Source organism: Coptis chinensis, unplaced genomic scaffold (genome assembly GCF_015680905.1).
Source record: "Coptis chinensis isolate HL-2020 unplaced genomic scaffold, ASM1568090v1 utg4887_pilon_pilon, whole genome shotgun sequence".
Lineage (NCBI taxonomy): Eukaryota > Viridiplantae > Streptophyta > Magnoliopsida > Ranunculales > Ranunculaceae > Coptis > Coptis chinensis.
The window spans coordinates 74,073-90,876 of NW_028238159.1; the positions used below are offsets into that span (position 1 = coordinate 74,073).

Consider the following 16,804-nt stretch of genomic DNA (forward strand, 5'->3'; position numbering starts at 1 on the left):
ATATTCATAGCATTTGATCCTTTATAACCGTGTGGACCATCTGTTTTTGAACTCCTTCAACAACAGCAATTAGAAAAAAAAAATAAAAAATAAAAAATAAATATCTATACAAATTTAAAATCTCTAGAGACTGGAGTTGGATAACAAATTAGTACATATATATTTTTTTCATTATCGTTGGTTCAATGCGAGTAGCATACATCTGTAAGACCAGATACTAAAACCAGGCACCACGCCAGCAATATGCAAATTGCTTGATAGCCAATTGCATTTGTAATGGGCATGACTGATAAAAAAAACATGCAAGGCATCGAAGTCTGATAGAGCAGGCTATTATATTGCACCTGAGGTGTCTACATGAAGAGATACTCAAAGGACTTTCCATATCTTTCAAACTCCAACATGTTGAGAGCAACTTCACAGCTTTGGGAGACAATGGGTTCAGCATCCTTTGCAAACTCCTCAAGATGCTCGACACTTTGGCCATCTGCAATTGATCCAAGTGCTTCAGCTGCTTCATGTCTAACCATCGGATGCTCACTAACATTCTTAAGTACTCTAGAAAGGGCAGCAGTGGCAGCTTTATTTTGAAGCTGGCCTAAGACATATGCTACCTCATGTCGCAGAAGAGCACTTCTAGCACCTAACGAATCAACTATGGCACTGACAGCTACATCTTCACAACGATTTTGAAGAGCAAAGAGAGCCGCATATCGAGATACATGTCTCTCTCTTCATCCAGAAGAACTTCCCTTAGTTGATCTACAGAAGAACAGCAAGAAGCAGGTGCGGCTGGATCAACAGAAAGAAACGGTGATGCAACCTCTTTTGTTGAATCCTCATTTTGACAAATATTCTTCTGTTGCTATATTCTTTCAAGAGCCAACTCACATGTTTCTCTCACCTCCTGAGCAGGGATCTGACACCAATGTCTTTTCTAGAAGGGGAATATTACCTTCCAAACCAATTGCCCCAAGAGCTTCACTTAAACAACATTCCACTGCACTCCAACAACATAAAAGTATCAGTTAAACCTCAGATTCAGATCATCTCATCAAAACACAAAGCTAATCTTAGAGATATTACCTATAGCTCGGAAGTGACATTTTGACAACAGGTCCCATCCAGTTGCTAGCAGAGGATTCTTGTTGCTCTGCAATCACGAAGGTCAAACCCATAAAATGAAAAGGAGAAATAATAAGGTGTGTGCTGTAGATACTTGCATTTGTCTTATAATTTATTTTAGAGAAACATGGATGTTCTGGACAGTCACAAAAACAAAGCACAAAGCATATTGCTCGGTTTTAGAGCGGTAAATCATTTCAAAACTTTTTGTCTATCAGGTAATACGAATTTTTCAAGCATTGTTGTCAGAGAGAATTAAACTAACTGAAAATACATGGACCAATTGATTGACGGAAGCAGATCCTTTCAGCACACTCACCGGAAACTGGAAGATTGATACTACAAAATTCGACCTCTGCCGAGCCATTAATATTAGTGACTTGAATATTGGTGTGGTGCTTTGTATTAGAAAAAGCATAACCTACGCCAGCAGAAGCCAAAACTCTTGAAGTAGAGTGATGTTCCATTCTACTTCGAAAGGCGGCCATTTTGACTTATTTGCGATCAAACCTGCGAGGATTGAAATTATCAGTGTCATTCATTGCCTCTAAATTTATCAGTATTAATGGTCTTTGAAGGAAAATGTATGCGATGTAAAGTATTTATAATAGCAAAATGGCTGGAACACCTACCATACGTTGTACTGACTGGTAACGAATTCCCATCACCTTCCACGTTGTGCATTTTATATTCTCTTGATCGTTTTATACGGATTGCAATAATAATTGCTGCACAGGTCGCCACTAAAGCTACTCCAACAACGGTAAAAGCTATTCCTGCAAGGTTACATTTGAGCAGTTTTGTCTTTAAAAGCACCCCTTCGGTGTGTTCATCCAAATGCTTCAAGTGGACCTATAAAAATGGATGTCAATTAAAAGCATAAAAGGGCAGTTGCATGATATCGTCTTTTTTCTATACATCATGATGAAGGGATCAAAGACTGCTAGATGTCATAAGCAACAAATACTGCAATTAAAGGAAAAAACTCAAATATATTCTGACCTTGTAATCTTGCATAAACTCATAATGCAGAACCGTTTCTGACTCACTGCTGGCAGCCTTCAGGAACTACTCTAGTCCCTCACGGGTACCATTGTCCACTAACAAAAAAAAAGGTCTTAGTATTGAACTAAAGGTTATGTATTTTTTTAAGGATTCCTGATGATCCGGAGGTTCAACACAACTGAAAACGCTTTGATCATCTCTTAAAGAGATGTACGTACAAATACTACTAAATTGCATATTTACATACTCAGATTTTTCAGTTGAAAGAGACACAGATAAAGAGAATGGAAAAAACTAAAAAAATAATTTTCATTACCATAGTTGGTTCCAAGAACGTACAGTTTTTCCAAGTTTAAATGTTGCTCTACTGCTCTTAATACTGCAGTCATAAAGAAACCACTCTGCATTAAAATTGTGAAGTTTGTAACACGAAAAATTTGAACATACAAAGGAATGTTGAGAACATAACCCATAGCCTTGCACTTGGCACCCTACACCACAGAAGAGAAGCCTCTTTACACCTGCCGCCTGACATTGGAATAAAAGACAAAAAAGGTCATCTTCAAGATGTTAAAATATATCCCACATTATTGAATTGTCACAATAACAGTGTGAACAGAAAACCGTAGAAAATAAAGTGCAACCACTAATCACTCATTACCAATATTCTTTACATCATAGAATGACTCTCCATGAATATATATATATATATATATATATATATATATATATATATATATATATATATATTGAAGTTCCAGTCACATATTCCTCTTATGTACTCCTTTTGCGAGATCCGATTTCTTATCATTTCTTCGATCTTCGGAAACAACTTTAAGTATATAAAGTAAACCCCATTTGTTCTTAACACTACCAATACCATTTTTGGATGAAAATTTGATGTATAAATCATGGTCCGGTAAAAAAAAACATAAAGCAGTTTGTCTGGAAATAAGAATACTGATACAAAGACAATAAACACTTACAGCCTTTTCAATAGACTCCAGCCGTTCCTCAACTTTTGTTTGATGAAGATACCGTAGTGAGTAGCCTGCAACACAATTTCAAGTTCTAAAGGTGAAAAAGGCACCATGGTTATGTCAATGATACAGGTACACTAATATATGGTATCCCCCATATATTTTTTTCCTTTTTCTTGTAGTTCAAAATTACTCAGGTTTCATATGGTTATATCATGGTTTTGACATGGGAGTTGGAATGGAAAAGATGGAAGTAAAAGCAACGAATGACGTTCCAAGTTTGTTATTTATGAAGGCAGCTACAACGGCTTTCTCTCTCTCTCAGAACAAAGTTATTTACTTGGTATCCTTGGACCACTAAAGAACAATGCTCTCGAACAGTACACATCCCATACTTGTTAAAAAAAACTTATGTTCATCGTGAGGGAAAATAGCTGATTCCCCCAATTCCAGAAAAGAAGAAAAACTGACCTGCCCAAGCAGTTAAAACAGAGCCAATAGAAGTTGCAATAGTAAACACCACCTTATGTCTCTCAAAAACATCCTTCATTATAATAATCAAACAAAACCCAAAAATTAATAAAACTCAACAAAGCAATACCCATCTAGAAAATAACAGTATAAAGAAGGTAGTTTTTTTGGAACCGAAAAAGGAAGATGTGAGTATGTAACATACTGGTTCATGCTGAGCATCTATATGTAAAGATTGAATTAAAAAAGAAAGAGGGTTTGAAGAGATGAATTTTACTCAGAAAGAGGCTATTGGGCTATTAGTGTCATATTTTACCATTTGTAAGCATTGTATTGTGATTGCCGTCAACTCTTCCTCCAAAATCGTCGTCCATTTCTGGAAGAATCTCAGCCGAAACAGTTTCCTCTCTAACTTCTTCAATTAGTGTCGCCTGTAACTTAATACCTTCAATATTGAAGTTCCAGTCACATATTCCTCTTATTTACTCCCTCAGAAAGCTTATCATGTGCGAGCATATCTTCAACTTTTTTCACCTTCAATAATACTTTCATACTTTCCCCAAGAGTAGTAGAAGGAAGCTTCTTCAAAAGTGCTCGCTGTTGGACTTGCAGTTTCTAAAAAGCATGCTTCAAAGTCATTAACAACACTTCAGAGGAGGATATTCTGAGAAAGGCGTCATCTTGAAAGAGTTTGAAGAGATGATTTTTTTTATTTTTTGAGATTTCAATTATTTTGGAAGAAGAATAAAGAGAGAGAGTTTGAAAGAGATTTTTTTTTTTTTTTTTTTTAGAGTTGGGAGTGTTTTGTATAATTGAAAAAGAGTAAAGAGATACGTTTTTAACTATTTTGGGCTACGAACAATTGAAATAGGGCGTAGAATTCATTTTTTTAGTTAAAATCTGATGTGTCAGTCTGAGAGAAAAAAATGGGGCTGACGTGGGTCACTGGGAGCATTCTCAACTACTCAGTATTAATGGTCTTTGATATAAGAAATGACATCTACAATCCTACCTACCTACCTACCTAGATAATTAACCAAGTCCTTATTTTTTGGGGATGCAGTGATCCCCATAACATGGAGAGCATCTCCAAAAAAAAATAAACTCATTTGAACATGTCTAAAACTACCAAAAGTTGAGTTCAAATTAGAAATTTATTTGTTGGTCCAGAATTTAAATACCTTTTTGACAAAACTATAGACATCCAATTGAACTTATTTTTTGTAGAGATATTATCCATTGTAGGTAAGTCATCTCTACCAAAAACCATCCCTTAGTTTAATGTGCAAGCCTGCTTTTGGAATGTGTATGTCCTTTTTGTATGTCAATTATGTATGTCGACGTAGCCAACCCAATATGTCAATTATGCATATACAAAAATGACATACGAATTTGACATACGCAATCCTATCTAGCTACACAATGAAATAAGAGCTGATTTTATAGGGATGTAATCTCCACAAAAATTCAGCTCTTTTGAACATGTATAACCCTACCAAAAGTTAAGTTTAAGTTAGAAATTTATCTGATGATCCATAATTTAAATACCTTTTTGACAAGACTAGAGACATCTAATTGAACTGATTTTTTGGGGAGATACTATACATGGTAGGCAGTGATGAGCTACTCCCCGAACTTGGGACAAAAACTAAATTGGTAATACTTGTTTAGGCCCATCTAGTACTTAAAAAAAAAATAGTAGTTCTTGTTTAGGCCCACCTAGTACTTAAAAAAAAAAAAAACTATTCAGGCCCACCTAGGCATTAGGAAGAGGTTTGGTTTGCCCAAGTGACAGCTGTCATTTCTCGTCGACACCAGGAAATATTGGACTAAGGCTTGCTTTCCCCAGTACTTTTACAAAGTAAAACAAAGGCCTTCGCGCTCTAAAAGAAATTAATAGAATTTTTGGAGTGAACATAACCCAAAATTGAATTGAAGAGAGGTAAAATAAGAAACATCGCTGGTAGAATATGTAGTGGAGGCCATTCAGTCACTACTTCAAAAATTTCAGCCCCTGGAGAAATTTCCTGGCTCCGCCACTGATGGTAGGTAAGTCATCTCTACCAAAAATATATGCAAGTCCATGGTAGTTTAATGTGCAATGCAAGTCTGCTTTTAGAATGTATATGTCATTTATGTATGCCAATTTTGTATGTTGACGGAGCCAACCTAATATTGCGCCGCTAGCCCCTTATAAATAGCAAAACAAATCCTCCTAAATACATTCGTGAGAACCAACTATCATCAAATTAGTTTTTTTTAAACCACCATGACTTGATCACATGACCAACCTTAATTACATGATCATATCCGTAGCATAGCGTGATTCAATTAAAATAAAACTCAAAACATTCTTGAATATTTTCTTTTTGCATTTTGTCAAGAGAACAAAAGGTTATCTTGGTCATCTATCTAACAAAACAGAACGGTGTGGGGCCAGAAGGGCCCTATCCGACGGCTCAAAATCTTTTTCAACAAAATATGATATGGCGAATCCAAGTGATTTAGGGGCTTGTGCAATTTTGTTAAAACACTCAGTATCCATCGGATCTATCCAGAAAGTCAACAATTACGGCTGGGCTTAAACACTGGGCTAGCTTATATACTGTTGGGCTTCCAAATTTGACATGGTGGGCTTATGGATAATGGGAAATTGGGCTGGCCTTGATTGGGTTTTCTGGCGCCGAAGGCGCGACGAGTTGTTCAGTGATGTACGGCACGGGCAAACCCTAGTACCTATCAGAGCAGTAGTACCACAACTTATTAACAGGAGTAAAAGTATATATTTTGTTCGCAAATTATTCTTTACTTTTTGTTAGGTATACACTATACTAGATTCCAGAGTTGTCAATCACATTGTTGACCTTTTCTTTTGAGGAAACACAAACTAATTTAATTCCCCATTGTTAATATCTCTCTCTCATCAATTATCATGTTTGAATGTCTACTTTGTAAGCCAAGAAAATCGTCATAATAAACCATCAAATCTGCTGAACTAACAATGATGGAGCTAAATGAATTGAACCACAATCCACTAACAAAGTTTTCCACTTTTTTCATCATATGAACGAAAGAAGTTAGAATTAATCTAAGTGAGAACTTCTAGTGGACATGGATCTACTATGGCATTTTTAATTTTGTATGTATATGAAAAGGATTTAAAAAATGGGTAGTGCAAACCAAATTAATAAAACAAGACTTTTTTTTTAAAAAAAATATTAGGTACATCCCAAATTAATTTGGGAGATGTTACTAAATTGAGATAGTTAATGGGGTATGCTTATAATCCAAGTAGTTATGGGGTACGCCCTAGTATTTTATTTTATTTGTTTGAATAAAATATATATTTATTAATATGAAAAATAAATCAAACAAATGATTTGGAGGTCAAGCGTGTTACAAATTGTGCTGCAAGCTCGACCCCTTCTGAATAGCAAAACCAATCATCCTAAATACATATTCGTGAAAACCCGTTGTCGCATTGATGTCTAACACTTTATGCACCCTTCTAAGCAACTCAACAACATCTGGCGCCAAAAAACCAAATGTATCAAACGTAAAGGAGATAATATGAAGCAATGTTGATTAGCTATGCACGCTCCTTCATATTTCTCCAACTTCATTGTAGCTGCACTAATAATTGTTTGCCCTACTCCGGAAACACTACTACCAAAACCAACATATACCCCCGTAACATCCACACATGCATGTTTTACATCAGACCAGTCATATATCAAGATATTTGCAGGGCGAAACATCAATTTACATTCTCTAGGATCAGTATAGAAGGTGACAGAAGCCTCCTTCTTCACTTATATACCAACATGCCATACCGCATCATATAAAATATCATGTACATCGTCATGCATGTACTTAAACCCTAGAAAGTGCATGCTTGCATTATATTGTGCTGCATGATCGCCAAAGGCGTCAATGCAACTCTTCATACACATAAGACATCGATCACCATCGGTGTACAAAGGGATCATGAGGTAGTAACGAAGGATAGCCTGATACTCAACCAGTGACATACGTTACCCAAGACCATCCATAGGAATAGCAAGAAGGAAGTCCTTAGCATGTCCAAATTGTAGGCACCTAATGACAACTTTCTGACAATCTGACAAGTCAAATTTTCTCTCAAGTCCTGTAATAATCTTACCGTAGTAGGCTTCTGCCAAGACATTTTGTGGCTTGCTGGGGGTAGCAGCCTCTGAGGTAAGAATACCGAGGTCAAAATCAGAAAGATGCATATGCACTTCAGCAGTGCCACTATAAAAAACATCACCCATAGGCGTAGGGTTACGATATCTAAAAATGTGATTTAGAGCTCTTTGGTCTGAATTCGTAAGGCTACAAAAGAAAATATGATGACATCCTCTGCATAGCAGATACCAAGACCACTAAGACGAAGTGGAATTGTCGAAAAACGTCACAGGAGATCACCCAAACCAGTACTATACAATAGGCTTTTCTACTTCACGTATCCGATATTTTTTTTCTGATTTATTTATTATTATTATTATTTTGCATAAAGTAATAGCCTTGGAATAATCTTGGAATATAGTGTCCTTGCGTGAACTTTCCATTACATATCACGTTATCCAATAACAAACATACTATAGTAAAAAATCAGAGTAGGTTTCACCATTTCACTTTAAGCCTTTAAAGGTAACTTAGGAACAAAATGTTCGATCAGGAAAGGCCCTGCAATATCATTAGCGAACTGCACCGATTACTTAGCCAATAAAAAATCAAGAATGTTGAGGTCAAAATTAGAAAGATGCATATGCAGTTCAGCAGTGCCGCTATAAAAAACATCACCCATAGGCGTAGTGTTACGATATCTAAAAATGTGGTTTAGAGCTCTTCGATTTGAATTCGTGAGGCTACAAAAGAAAATATGATGACATCCTCTGCATAGCAAATACCAAGACCACCAAGATGAAGTGGAATGGTCGACAAACGTCACAGGAGATCACCAAAACCAGTACTATACAATAGGCTTTTCTACTTCACGTATTCGATATTTTCTTCTCTAACTAATTTATTTATTATTATTATTATTTTGCATAAAGTAATAGCCTTGGAATAATCTTGGAATATAGTGTCCTTGCGTGAAATTTCCATTACATATCACGTTATCCAATAACAAACATACTATAGTAAAAAATCAAAGTAGGTTTCACCCTTTCACTTTAAGCCTTTAAAGGTAACTTAGGAACAAAATGTTCGATTAGGAAAGGACCCTGCAATATCAGTAGCGAACTGCACCGATTACTTAGCCAATATAAAATCAAGAATATTGATAAGTGCTCAAAAAGTGCAATTTAACCCTCGATTATGCCTCTTGTTTAGCCATCTTAGTGGACTAATATTGTTTGTAAGTTATGTTTTATGATTCTACAGGTCAAAGAGAGAGTTTTGTGGAATATTAGAGAAAAAGGGGTAAAACGGAGCAATTCGGAGCATTAAGGCTTATATGGGAAGCCCGTGGACAATCATGGAGAAGGCCAAGGAATTGGAGCTATTAAAGATGCGACTTGGACCTATTTTAAAGTCTATTTGGAAGCCCAAGGCCAAAGAATTTGTTGCTTGGACCAAAGCCCGCAAAAGAGGATAGAAGGATAGAGCAGAAGAGATAAAATAGGCTTATGCGTCTGGGACGCATGGATCGAGCGTCCAGACGCATTGCTTGTGTCTGAAACGCATGAATAGTACATCCAGACGCATGGATCGACACTGTAGCCAATTTCTTCTCTGTTTTGGAGACGAAGTTGGACTCTGAAAGAAGTCTATTTGTATTAGAAAACAAATGAAGGTTTGGAATGCTTCTAGAGCTCATTGTAACCTCTATAAATAGAGGGCCTAAGTGCCTCATGTATTTTGCCAATTCACTTATATTCTTGTCTCCAGAACTTGAGGCAGAGAGAGATTAATAATAAAAGATCGGTTTTAACTAGCTGAGTCTTAATAAATTAGTCTTTATAGTCTTATATTCTTCGACTCTTCTTCTTCTTGTTCTTCCTTCTCTATGGAAGGCTAATCTTATTCTTCAAGGGAGGAGATGAAACCAGTGCTTAAGGTTTAATGATTCTTCTGGTTCATGGTGTTTTTCAATCAGGTTAGTTCTTTATGTTTTTAGTTATTAGTTCCATTGCCCACACCAGGGGATGGAAATATAGAATAGGGTTTATGTTTTGCAATATTAATATCATGCTAGTGTTCTTTACTTTTCTTCTAGTAGTATAATTCTTTAGAGTTAGGGAAGTATTCTTTGTGTTGCCTTAGAAGGGGTAGCTCAGGGAGTGGCTGCCTAGGGGAAGTATTCTTTGTGTTTGCCTTAAGTGGTGATTCATTGAATGGCTGCCCTATTAGGAAGTACTCCTTGATGTTGCTCTTGGTAATACATTGAATGGCTGCCCGAGCTTCCATAAAAGGAAAAAAGATATTAATAGCATAAACATAGGAACAACCTTAAGTAGAGTTAATTGTTAACGATGTTTCGTCCAAGAGGGCATCGACACTCGCTCGATTGCCTAATTGTAGTCTACTTGTAAGAACAACCATGAAGCAGAAGGTCATAGATTAAAAGTATTGGTGGATTCTAATATCTTGAATTCCCTATTTTATAAATTTTTAATAGTTTAGTTAATTTAGTTTAGTTTAGTATTAGAATCTAAAATCTCTACAATCATAGTTTTTAATCCCTTAAACCCCCTCTCCAGTCTTGTCCTTCACATAACATACACTTAAAAGTGGAACGATACCCTACTCATCATTTACTTATTAAGGGATAATTAGGTTTTGATACGCTTCTGTTTTGTTCAACGACCATACACCATCTACATACACAAAAAAGAGGCAAGGTCAAATATCGAGGTCAAAATCAGAAAGATGCATATGCAGTTCAGCAGTGCTGCTATAAAAAACATCACCCATAGGCGTAGTGTTACGATATCTAAAAATGTGGTTTAGAGCTCTTCGGTCTGAATTCGTGAGGCTACAAAAGAAAATATGATGACATCCTCTGCATAGCAGATACCAAGACCACCAAGACGAAGTGGAATGGTCGACAAACGTCACAGGAGATCACCAAAACCAGTACTATACAATAGGCTTTTCTACTTCACGTATTCGATATTTTCTTCTCTAACTAATTTATTTATTATTATTATTATTTTGCATAAAGTAATAGCCTTGGAATAATCTTGGAATATAGTGTCTTTGCGTGAAATTTCCATTACATATCACGTTATCCAATAACAAACATACTGTAGTAAAAAATCAAAGTAGGTTTCACCATTTCACTTTAAACCTTTAAAGGTAACTTAGGAACAAAATGTTCGATCAGGAAAAGGCCTGCAATATCATTAGCAAACTGCACCAATTACTTAGCCAATACAAAATCAAGGGTTAACTAGTATTACACCTCACCCCATCCCTGACACTCACTCCTTTTGTGTGTGTAGATGGTATATGGATGATAGTCGTTGAACAAAATAGAAGCGTATCAAAACCTAATTATCCCTCAATAAGTAAAGGATGAGTAGGATATCGTTCCACTTTTAAGTGTATGTTATTTGAAGGACAGGACTGGAAAGGGGGTTTGAGGGATTAAAAACTATGATTATAGATATTGTGAATTGCTTAACTAAACTAAACTAAATAAATTATTGAGAGTTTATAGGAGAGGGAATTCAAGAGATTAGAATCCACCTATACTTTGATCTGTGACCTTATGCTTCATAGTTGTTCTCACAAGTAAACTACAATTAGGCAATCGAGTGAGTGCCGATGCCCTCTTGGACAAAACATTGTTAACGAATAACTCTACTTAAGGTTGTTCTTATGTTTATGCTATTAATATATTCTTTCCTTTTATGTGAGCTTGGGCAGCTATTCAATGAATCACCATCTAAGGCAAACACAAGGAATGATACAACTAGAAGAAAAGTAGAGAATAATAGTATAATATTTAATTATAATAAATAAACCCTAAACTAGCATGATATTCGATTGCAATAAATAAAAACCTTAATCTATACTTCCATCCCCTGGTCTGGGCAATGGAACTAATAACTAAAAACATAAAGAACTAACCTGATTGAAGAATACCATGAACCAAAAAAATCATCAAACCCTAAGCACCGACTTCATCTCCTCCCTTGAAGGAGAAGATTAGCCTTCCATAAAGAAGGAAGAACACGAAGAATGAGAAGAAGAAGAGTCGAAGAACATAAAACTAGAAAGACTAATTTATTAAGACTCGACTAGTTAAAACCGAATATTTTATTATTAATCTCTCTCTGCCTCAAGTTTTGGAGACAACAGTATAAGTGAATTGGCAAATTACATGAGACACTTAGGTCCTCTATTTATAGGGGTTATAATGAGTTCTAGAAGCATTCCAAACCGCCATTTGTTTTCTAATACAAATCAACTTCTTTCAGAGTCCAACTTCAGCTCCAACTCTATGAAGAAATTGGCTACAGTGTCGGTTCTCACGTCGCGTCTGGACGCACGAGTCTCACATCTCAGACGCGAGACTCTATTTTTTATCTTTTGCTCCATTCTTCTTTCCTCTTTTGCGGGCTTTGGTCCAAGCAACGAATCATTTTGCCATAGCCTTCCAAATAGGCTTTAAAATAGGTCCAAGTCGCATTTTTCATAGCTTCAATTCCTTGGCCTTCTCCATGATTGTCCACGGGCTTCCCATATGATCCTTAATGCTCCAGATTGCTTCGTTTTACCCCTTTTTCTCTAATATTCTATTAAACTCTCTTTTTGACCTGTAGAATCATAAAACATGATTTACAAGCACTGTTAGTCCACCACTACACCATAACAACTTATTTGTAATGAATATACATCCGTTATAAAAAATATTAGTAACGGTTATCTTGCGTTGACACAAAAGCATGAGTAATATTAGTAACGAATATTTGTAACACTTATTATCCGTTATTTACTAACGGTTATAAAGTGTCACTGAAATTAATTTCAGTAACAGATACGTAACCGTTAGAATGTATTATTAACGGTTACAAAAAAATTTATACTCCATCAGTAAAATATTTCTAACGGTTACGTATCCGTTACTAGTGATTTATTGTTTTAAAAAAAAATTACATTTCCTGGACTCTACAGTGTTACAACACCTAAACATACACTTGCACCTTTACTCCACAATGTATCAACCAAATTCTTCTATTCATCCATAAACCTTAATATTCATTACACAAAATACACATTTAAGAAACAAAATATTTATTCCACTACTATCAAATTCTTAAAAAGTACAACTCCCAAACTTCCAAGTATTTAAACTCCTACTAGAGTAAAATTACAACATGAAAATTAAATAATACATGTGTCTTGCAAATACAAACTAAGTCTTCTTCCGCAGAAAAAGAAATCCCACCATCTTAAAGCCAACCAAGTGGGAAAAGTTCATCAACTTCAAATTTCTTGCCCTACACAATGAAGAAAATGTGTCAAGGACTTGGTTAGAAAAAAATAATTGCCTAAGTTTATAAATTAATACTTGTAACACAATAGATCCATTAAGCTTGCACATTGTTCTTCCAAATTATGTTCTCAAGTGAATCAAAATTTGTTTTGTACCACAAAATATATTCTAAGAGTAAAATATAAAACAATTTAAAAAGAACAATAAACACCTCAAGCCAAAGGAATATTTGGCTCTTCTAAATTATGCCTTGTAATCGACATAAGAAGCATGCTGCAAAAAAGAAGTCTGATAACCTCATAGTCCACATTTCCACCCTCAGAGTTCAAGTTTTAACAAAGCAAACTAATGTTTATACAAGCAGAGTGACTTTTATACAGTTGTCGGTTGGACCAGTTTGGAAGTACGTGTTGCATATCACATTGTAGAGATTTTCTTACTATATACAGTGTACACTATAGTTTTTAGCCTCTGGGCATAAGTTATCTTCAAGATCATGATAATGGTAAAAATGTTATGACAACAACGCATGTACGCATGTAATCTGCACTTACGTGATGGATTTTGCTTGATTGACTGAAAAATCTTGATCACAGGGGTCAGGTCCACTTGGCAAGGATCCAACAACAAGACCATTGGAGTTTTCATAATGTAGTAGTCCCACCCCCATACGGCATTATTGCAGAAATGTTGGCTAGTGTAAGGCATTAAGGATGAGATATGAAAACATATTATAAATGAAGAATTGGACCTAGTATAGATGAGAGAACTACTGCTCTTGAACCACTTCAATTAATTGGCATGTTGCCTTGAAGAATAGAAGAACCCTCCAAACCAATCCCAAAGATTTATATCCACTAACATAGCAAGAGATGCCTCTCCTTCCTGAATAGAAAGATTATAAACCTAGGCAGTTACAACATCAACCAAGGTCTAGTATTGTCTTTGGTGAGTTCTCATTTGAACTGGGTAGGTTAAAATATCTGATAGACCTGCTCTCATACGTTCACTCGCAATTTCCTAGAAACGTTAGTTTTAGTAGTAAGTTAACTATAATAACATCATTATAACCTAAGAATAAATGAAGAATCCCAAACACATGCATCATACCATAATGCAAACCATTGTACCTATTTGCTTTTCCGGATTCCTAAGTGTAAATGTGAGCTTCAGGCAGCAGATAAAGTGTTTAACGCATTAATCAGTGAACCAAACTTATGTCCCTTTGAAAAGTGTATCCAAACAACCATTTTTTTAAGGTGTCTAGTGACTACTGGTCAAGACTAGAGAGGTACGGAGGTTGGGCCCAAGCTCTTGGGTTAATTCCCTCCCTCACCAGGAAAAAATAGAGATATTTATATAATTAGGGAACAAAGTTCTAATTAAAAATTTAGAAATGAATAAAAAAAAACCCTGTAATAGGGTGCTCGTGCATGTTGACCAATTTGAAATTCATGTCATTCTGGCAAATACATCCTTGTATATCCATTCCTTGTGTTATTCCGCTTACCTGCCTCTTCAAGAATCCCTTTCCTTGTATTAGTATTCGTACCTTGCAAACCAGAAAATACTTCTAATATGTTAACATAAGCTATCCAATCCATGCTCTAGTTCAATTAACTATGTAAGAGTGGCCAGTAAGGATCCAAAAACTTAATAGCACAACTAAACCAACCACCTTCAATAACTTTAGACTAAGAAAAATTAATTAGAGAAAATAAAATTAAGAAAGCAATAATATATGGAAAAGTTATATGGAAAAGCAATAACAAAGTGAGCCGTAAGTGCCAAGAAACATAGACTAGTAGACCACTAAACCTATATAGTAGTAACTCACCTCCTCATATGACGTAAAAGGAAGTCCATAATCAAATATTGGGTGACTTGCAATGTAATCAAATAGTCCCTTCCTTTGCATTGTTGGAGACCTTGCACCACTGCTGACTGGGTAATAAAATTCTTAACAAAAGGATTTCCTGTCTCGATAATGGGCACACTCCTCAATCTGTACTTTGATAGTAACAACAAGACACTCAGCATGGAGCTGTCAGTTGCAACAGGAAGAAAAGGAGCCCATCCGAAGGACTTTATGATTTGCTTGACCTAAAATACAAGGACATATTCATTACAAAAATATAGGAAGAGGCCATACAAATCGCAATATGGAATATAAAATGCAACTAAACAACACTGCAACACATAAAAAAAATGGTACACCAAAATGCTAAAGGAATATATAGCGAGGAAAGGCTAGACGTACGAAAGAATGTTTTCTTTTCTTTCCTTTTCTTTTCAAAGGATTTACAGAGCATCCCTAAAACTAACATTACAGGTTTCATTTTTAGAAACAATTTTGAATCTAGGTCCTAGGTACTCATAATAATCTATGCAGGTGCGTAACTTTATAAAGTAGCAAGATCTCTACGTAAGACTCGAGTAAGATTACCGTGGTGGACTTTAAAGGTTCTTCTTGAAGGATAACATTATAAAAATCCCTTCCTAAACTACTGGCGGCAGTTGGGCCATCTTTTCCAGTTCCTTTTTCTGCAGCTATACCACTAGCCACTGCTGCACCCACAACAGTAGCAGTCAATCCGGCAACTGCAATGGGACCAGTAACACCCATTGTTAGTTCTCCAAGAGCACCGACCGCACCTGCACCTGGTCCATCTGCTGTTGCAGATCCCGCAGACAAAGCAACTGCATCTAGTTTTGCATTCGCCAGAACCCAGAGAATGATAGCCGAGTAATCTATCATGCCTATATATCTTTCCCTCCAATCCGCAGTATTCCCGCATTTGGATTCCTAACAGGAGCAGACATGATGTTGGCTTCAGATATAAAAAAAAATAAACTTCCTTTGCCATAGATGTATCTATCGGAATCTGCCGGAATTTCTATTACTGAAAAATAGACTATACATTACGAAATCTGACCCAAAGAACCATTGAAACAAAGGAAATAGAACTCCATTGCTTTAACGAACCATTAAAAATAATTCCATATCCATAAAACATGACAACATAATTATTTTCAACAAAATATATTAAACAAGTAGCACACTTGTCGAGTAATATATATATGGACACATAACATACATTGATCAGACAGTGCATTTCAAATGCATGTTGTGTAAATGTAATGTAACTTATATGAACTATATAATAAAGTTAATAACCATATGACTGCCAACCATAAAACGAACCAAAATTACCTTTTCCACTAGAAACTAAACATGAAAGGACCATATATGAAGCTATAAAGATACAATCTTTTACATAATAATTTAAAGTAATTCAACCAAACCCATAAGCTAAAAGCCTAATGTCAAAAAACTGTTACACTAAAAACACTACATTAGTTGTTACCTTGAGCAGATCAAGCACATATTAAGAAGCAACAACAGCAATTAATGGCAACATGCGCGTTCAAAAACTTAAAATACTGAACCCCAAATAATGAAATCGACAAAGAATAATCAAAATTAAGTAAATTGGTTCAAAACCAAAGTATTAAAAACTCAAAAAGATGAGAAATTAGTACCTGATGAACAAAGAAATGGAAAAGCTCTCATCTTGTTTGATATTTGAATTAGAATCTTCGGAAATAGAGATAAACTTGTTACTTAGAAATTAATATTTAACGACCAAAATTAAACATGTTCAGTAGATAAGGAAAACCACAACCATGACCAATAGTTACTTACCTCTGTTAAAGAGAACCTTTTTGTTCAATAGATCGAACAATTATG

The 16,804-nt window shown here is 35.6% G+C and overlaps 1 long non-coding RNA gene and 2 pseudogenes across 3 annotated transcripts; 1 reads left to right on the plus strand and 2 right to left on the minus strand.

Annotated features, from left to right (window-relative positions):
* Nucleotides 1-136: 136 nt before the first annotated feature.
* LOC147473085 (deoxyhypusine hydroxylase-like) lies at nucleotides 137-4,391 on the minus strand (annotated as a pseudogene). The gene is made up of 9 exons (XR_015210589.1): nucleotides 3,898-4,391; nucleotides 3,582-3,654; nucleotides 3,117-3,181; nucleotides 2,447-2,658; nucleotides 2,128-2,225; nucleotides 1,758-1,977; nucleotides 1,445-1,635; nucleotides 1,087-1,153; nucleotides 137-1,000 (listed from the first exon to the last, which is right to left on the minus strand). The product of XR_015210589.1 is annotated as a deoxyhypusine hydroxylase-like (transcript).
* On the plus strand, nucleotides 1,067-1,442 carry LOC147473086 (uncharacterized). The gene is made up of 2 exons (XR_015210590.1): nucleotides 1,067-1,202; nucleotides 1,344-1,442. It is a non-coding gene; the product is annotated as an uncharacterized LOC147473086 (long non-coding RNA).
* Nucleotides 4,392-14,669: 10,278 nt separating the features above from the next.
* LOC147473087 (SNF1-related protein kinase regulatory subunit gamma-1-like) lies at nucleotides 14,670-16,026 on the minus strand (annotated as a pseudogene). The gene is made up of 4 exons (XR_015210580.1): nucleotides 15,990-16,026; nucleotides 15,500-15,938; nucleotides 14,891-15,156; nucleotides 14,670-14,747 (listed from the first exon to the last, which is right to left on the minus strand). The product of XR_015210580.1 is annotated as an SNF1-related protein kinase regulatory subunit gamma-1-like (transcript).
* Nucleotides 16,027-16,804: the final 778 nt, after the last annotated feature.